Source organism: Triturus cristatus, chromosome 2_2 (assembly GCF_964204655.1).
Source record: "Triturus cristatus chromosome 2_2, aTriCri1.1, whole genome shotgun sequence".
NCBI classification, from domain to species: domain Eukaryota; kingdom Metazoa; phylum Chordata; class Amphibia; order Caudata; family Salamandridae; genus Triturus; species Triturus cristatus.
This window is the reverse complement of record NC_140582.1, coordinates 609,888,764-609,894,105: the sequence shown is the minus strand read 5'-3', so window position 1 is coordinate 609,894,105 and position 5,342 is coordinate 609,888,764. Positions and strand designations below refer to the sequence as shown.

General features: G+C 48.9%; 1 non-coding gene across 1 annotated transcript; it reads left to right on the top strand.

Annotated features, from left to right (window-relative positions):
• Nucleotides 1-533: 533 nt before the first annotated feature.
• LOC146862580 (U6 spliceosomal RNA) lies at nt 534-639 on the top strand. The gene has a single exon (XR_014978631.1). It is a non-coding gene; the product is annotated as a U6 spliceosomal RNA (small nuclear RNA).
• The last annotated feature ends 4,703 nt before the right edge of the window (nt 640-5,342 follow it).

The following is a 5,342-nucleotide window of genomic DNA, read 5'->3' as shown; positions in this document are numbered from 1 at the left end:
CGGCGCTCGTTGCCAGGTACCCTCCTCCCCGATCCGTCCTCGCTTGGTTCCCTCCTTGGTCTTGGTCAAGGGTCGCGGGTTCAGTTCCCGGCGGGTCCGCTCGGTGTAGATATTATGAGTACCTTTGGTTTGAGTATCACCTAATCATCTGTTATTCAGAGCCAGCATTCCTGTTGTGGCGAATGTGCGCTTTCCGAATACGCAGGTTCTGTGTGGTTGTCCTACACAGTCATTGTACTGGACTTCTTTTATGGGTTTACACATGCATAATGTTCTTTGTGTTGTCGTGCGTTTGCTGCCTTTCTTCCTCTTCTTTTCAGCCTAGTGCTGTGGCTCGCTGGGGAGTCTTGTGCCTCTGGTTCTCGGGGCTCTCACAGGACGAGGGGTCGACTCCCGCACTCGCTGTCTATGTGTCATGAGTTGGCATCTCTTTCTGGCTCTTCTTTCGTGGTGGTGTTTGTGTAAGCTGTCCACTCTTCCTGCTCTGAGACGCCGGTCGTCTCACTTTTTTGTGGTCCTTCTGTGGTTGGTGGGTGCTCACTTCGGCAGCTCATGTACTACATTTGGTTCGATGCTGGGAAGTTTGCATGGCCCCTGCGCAAGGATGACACGCAATTTCGTGAAGCGTTCCATGTATGCAGTTGTTTTGTCCTGCTTCTGGGGCTTCTCGGGATTCCATGAACCAGGTGCTTTAGCTCTTTGGTTAGTCTTGTGCCTCTGGTTGTTGGGGCTGTCTCAGGACTAGGGTTCGAGTCCTGCATATCGCTGTCTAAGTGTCATGGGTTGGCTGAATTTCGGAACTCTGCTTTGTGGCTTTGCTTCACTTTCCGGTACGCGTGTTCTGTCCTGGTGGTTGGGGGTGCTAGCTGGTCGTTCTCTTATGAGGTTGTCTGACTTGGTTGGGGCCTTCCTCGTATGGTGTTTTGGGGTGATCGCTTCGGCGGCTGGTGTACTCCGCCTGGTACGTTTCAGTGCTTTTCGCATGTCCCCTGCACTCGGTTTCCACGCGTTTTCGTGTGCCGTTCCTTGCAGTCTTGTTGCCTGGCTGTTTTTCTCCTTCCGGTTGGTCTCGGTGCCTCTGGTCCTTCCTTGGTTCGGTTTGCCCGGCCTCTTCCCGCTTCTGTCCTGGTACGGCTGGGAGGTTTTGGTGCTGCTTTGGCCTACTGCGTCTCCTGCAGGGGGCTGGGTTCGGTTTCTTGGTCGCGGATGCTGATCCTGTTGAGTCCCCCTTGCCGCTCCTCCGTTTGTGGTTGTTACATTGTAGGCCACTGCTCTGCGATTCCCGTATTGGATGTCGTGAGCTTTTTTGTTCTGGGCTGGGTCTGTGGTTTTCACTCTGGGTGTTTTCCAGTCTGGCTTCTGTTTACCGTTCCTTGGTGGCTCTGGGGTTTTCCCCTGCCTTGCTGTCCCTGCCTTGTGCTCCCGGGTGTTGGCTGGGTTCGCCTCTGTTTGTGGCTGCCTGTGTGACGGTGTTCTTCTGGGTCCCTTTGGTGCTGATTGCTCCCTTTGGGTCTCCGGTGTTGGCTCTTCGGCCTTCTCATCCTTTTTCTGCTGGAGTTTCTGGATCACCCTGCCCTTCTGCCCTTCTCGCCTTTGGTGGGTGCTCGTTTCGGCGACTCGCTTGGTCCCTGTGTGGGGCGGGCTCGGTCCGTGGCACGGCTTTTCCCTGCCTTCTGTGCGTGGGTGGTCTTGTGGGTTCTCCGCTTTCCGCGGTGGCCTGGTTGAGTCCCCTTGGTGGCCAGGTCTCTTCGGTGTCGGTCTGTCACCTTCCTGGGTCTGTTTGTTCCCTTATTCCTGCCTGGATTCTCTCCTTGGGGTCGCGGTCCCTTCCGGGGGGTCCTTTGTGTGACTGGGGTGTATTTACCCTTCTGTTCTCTTCTGCGCCCCTTTTCCTTTCTTGCAACTCGCGAGTGGTGTTCTCCCTTGCGGGGTTGCTGTGTTTGTCAATCGGCTTCTCCCTTTCTGCTGTGCCTTTTTTGATGGGTCGCTGTGGTGGGGTTGCCCTCTGTTCGTTCGGTTTCCCTTTTTTTTTTTTAGGGGGGTTTTTGTTGCCCTCTTTCGGGATGTCCGTTGGCCGGTTTTGGCCGGCTTGTTCTCTGGGCTCTGTTTTCTGTGGCCTTTGGCTCCGTGCGGTCTGGTCCGGTGCTTTTCTCTGTCCCATTTGGGCCTTTGCTTTCGGCATGGTTCCTGCCGGCTCTTCGTGTCTCTGGGGTCTGGGTTTTTGTCCTTCCCGGTGTCTTCGGTCCCGGGCTGGTTCTTCCTGCTCGTGGTTGCCTCTCCCCTGGGTGGTCCTTCCTCTCGTTCTGGCCTGTTGGGTTTGGCCCTCGTTCGTGGGCATTCCCTTTTGGTCTGTTGGTTTCTTGTGAGTTCCATGAAGCCGTTTGGCTTTGGTATGTGCTCACTGTGTTAGTCATGTGGCGAGGAAGACTAACGAGGAGGTAATGCCCCGATTACTTACCGGTAATCTTCATTACTCCGAGTATAGTCTTCCTCGCCACATGAGTTCCCATCCCTCCCTCCCTGTCTGGCTATCGGCTTCATGTTGTGCTTGGTAGTTTCAGGCTGATGGGTTGGGCCGGCCCGCCTCTTATAGGGGTCATGGGTGTAATGGGTCGGCCATATTGGGAAGGGATGGGAGGCATGGGATGCTGACTTTTTGCTTTGGAGGGTTCTGTTGTGGAGCTGAAGCTCACTGTGTTAGTCATGTGGCGAGGAAGACTATACTCGGAGTAATGAAGATTACCGGTAAGTAATCGGGGCATCAACTCGTTTATGTCCCTCTTGGATGATAGAATGACGGACCCTATGCGTGATATGATTCAAGGAATTATTCAGTCAAGTTTCAATTTTAGGTTATCTACCTAGCCGGGCTTTGAGTGGGCCGGGTCTTACTGGTGCTGAGCACCGGCAGTTTTTAAAAGGGGCCCTCGAAACGGGTCTCTATCGGGCTCTGTTTTGTGCCCTGGCACAGACGTTCCGTTTTTTTCCGGACTGCAGTGACAGCAGGCACTTCGATGTGTGCGTGCTCACACTGCTCACTTCTCACTGGTGGAGAAGTCGTCATACCAGGTGAGCGTTGTAGGGGAAGGGAAATACTTTAAAGTAATTTTCTCCCTGGATTTCCCTTCTCTTTTTGAGACTCAGGAGCAGCAACATTGTCCTGGTGTCACCAGGGCTTTAAGTAGAAGCGTTTTCAATATTATATACAAGCCATAGTTGCTGCTTATTTAATTTATGCATCTAACAACCACTGACAAAGCCAATAGTTCTGACTTGTTGTAGGTATGATGTTACTTGTTGTATCACGTATCTGGAATGGATGCAATGATAGAAACCGCAAAATACAAGTTATGAGGCACACTATGCTACGCACAGATTTTTAGCTTAAGTGATTTTAAGCCACGCCCTTAATTACACTGATGACGCCCCTTTAAAGGACTCCCCCTCCCCCCTAGTTGCTTCATGCCATTTAAAGCCCTGCTACCTAGTTAAAGTCATCGAGGATTAGGAGTTGTGAAGCTTTTAGGCCTAGAGGAGATAAAGTGAGGGGGAGACATTCAGCTTCATTAAAGGAGGGTGTATGTGGCTGTGATAGGGTGAAAGAAATTATTCAAACTGTTTTCATCCCACTGCGGGGCGATTATGAGTGCCCCAGTTAACTGCGAAATGTGCGGTCACTAATGTTGCCACACACATTGCATTTAGGAGTGTGGTGTGGAACACTGCATCCCGCAATTTTCTCCAGGTAAGTATCACCAGGTCAAACCTGCTGATAGTTACTAGGGGAAAAGGTCCTGAAAATTCCAGGACATGCCGCTTTTAGAGAAACAAGCGCCGAAATCAGCATGTTGTGCACCATTTTATGCAGGTAAAACTCATAAATGGAATGTTTTATTGTATCAGACAAATAGTGATTGCCAGGGTATCATTTATTTTCCAAATGTGATAAAAAAAATTCTAATACCGGGACACTCGTTGTGAGGCCTTTTGTGTAAAAGAGTCTTGGGCACCCACATTGAATCTTAGGGTAACAAAGGGGGCATCATATCGAACCTGATGGTTATAAAGGGGTGTAATACATATTGCCCAGGGACCAGGGTGCATTTTTTGCTTCTTCAATGATTTTATTGACATGGGTGAAACTGAGGTTTTTAGAGGGGTGAATTGTCCAGGGGGATTTGAGGATTTTCAAAATCTATTATCCAGCGCTTTGGCCAGTGCAACTCTCAGGCCTGCTTTTATAGTCTCTTCACCCTTTGTTATCGCTTTACAAAATAATGTAAAATGCTTTGTGTCACTACAATATATACTCACTCCTTCCAGCACTTTTATGCATTTAGCAGCGGAGGAAGCAATTTGCCATCTTCTTTCGTCTTTGTTCTTTGCAGTGTTTGCATGCAGTAAAATATTGACATTCTACAATGTTTTTTTATTTATATGTGTCTGGAATTTATGGGAAGTGTACTTTGTAAAGATAAGTGAGTACAATAAACACAATTTTGGTGCGGGCACCATTTAAATTATAATATAGTTGTCTCTTCCGTATTGTGTCTGTTGAATAGTGCTGTAAATAGCAAAAGTTATGATCCCCCAACTGAATGGTGCACAAGTTAGCGACCTCTTTCGAATGAAATGATGCATCAGCCCTACAAAAATCGATGTGACCTTAAGGTGCATGGATCACAGCATTGAGTGCTCGGGGGTGCCACCTAACTAAAAGAAAAATACCTATCAGTTTATATTTTGTGTTTATGGAAGGACCAACACAATTTGTGTAAAAGGTCAGTGTATTTTTTATAACATGGCGATTCTGTTCGTATTACAGTACGTTTATATTCGTTGTTTTGCTGTTATGTTTATTTTTTATATGTGAAATGGTAGCTTTTGTCATTTTTTATTTTAATTGCCCTTGATATAAAATATGACCATGCTCTTAAAATGCGAGGAGCCCTGGTATGTGTTGGCTGCTCGTTCAGTTTACACAATCTCCTTTTTTGTAAACTCTATTGCCTACCCTGAAAGTGCATTCCCTTAAGAATCGCAGATGCGGATGCAGGGTTTAACTTGTCAGTGTCGCCTAGGAAGAATGTACTTGCCAGGAGATGAGCAGTTACACAAGCTCCTCGGCGCGTCAGAAGGGGATGGGAGGGGCCTCTAGAAAAGGACGAGGGTGTAGGAGGAGCAGGCTAGGAGGGTGTGGCGAGAAAAGAGCTAGCGACAGGGCGCATCACACAAGGTGGAAATGTTTGTTGTTGAAACTGGATTACAAGAAGGAACTACGCCAGCCTCAGGGGCGCACCGGTGAACTTCAAGGATGCCTGGCACATTACTAAGCCAGTGGG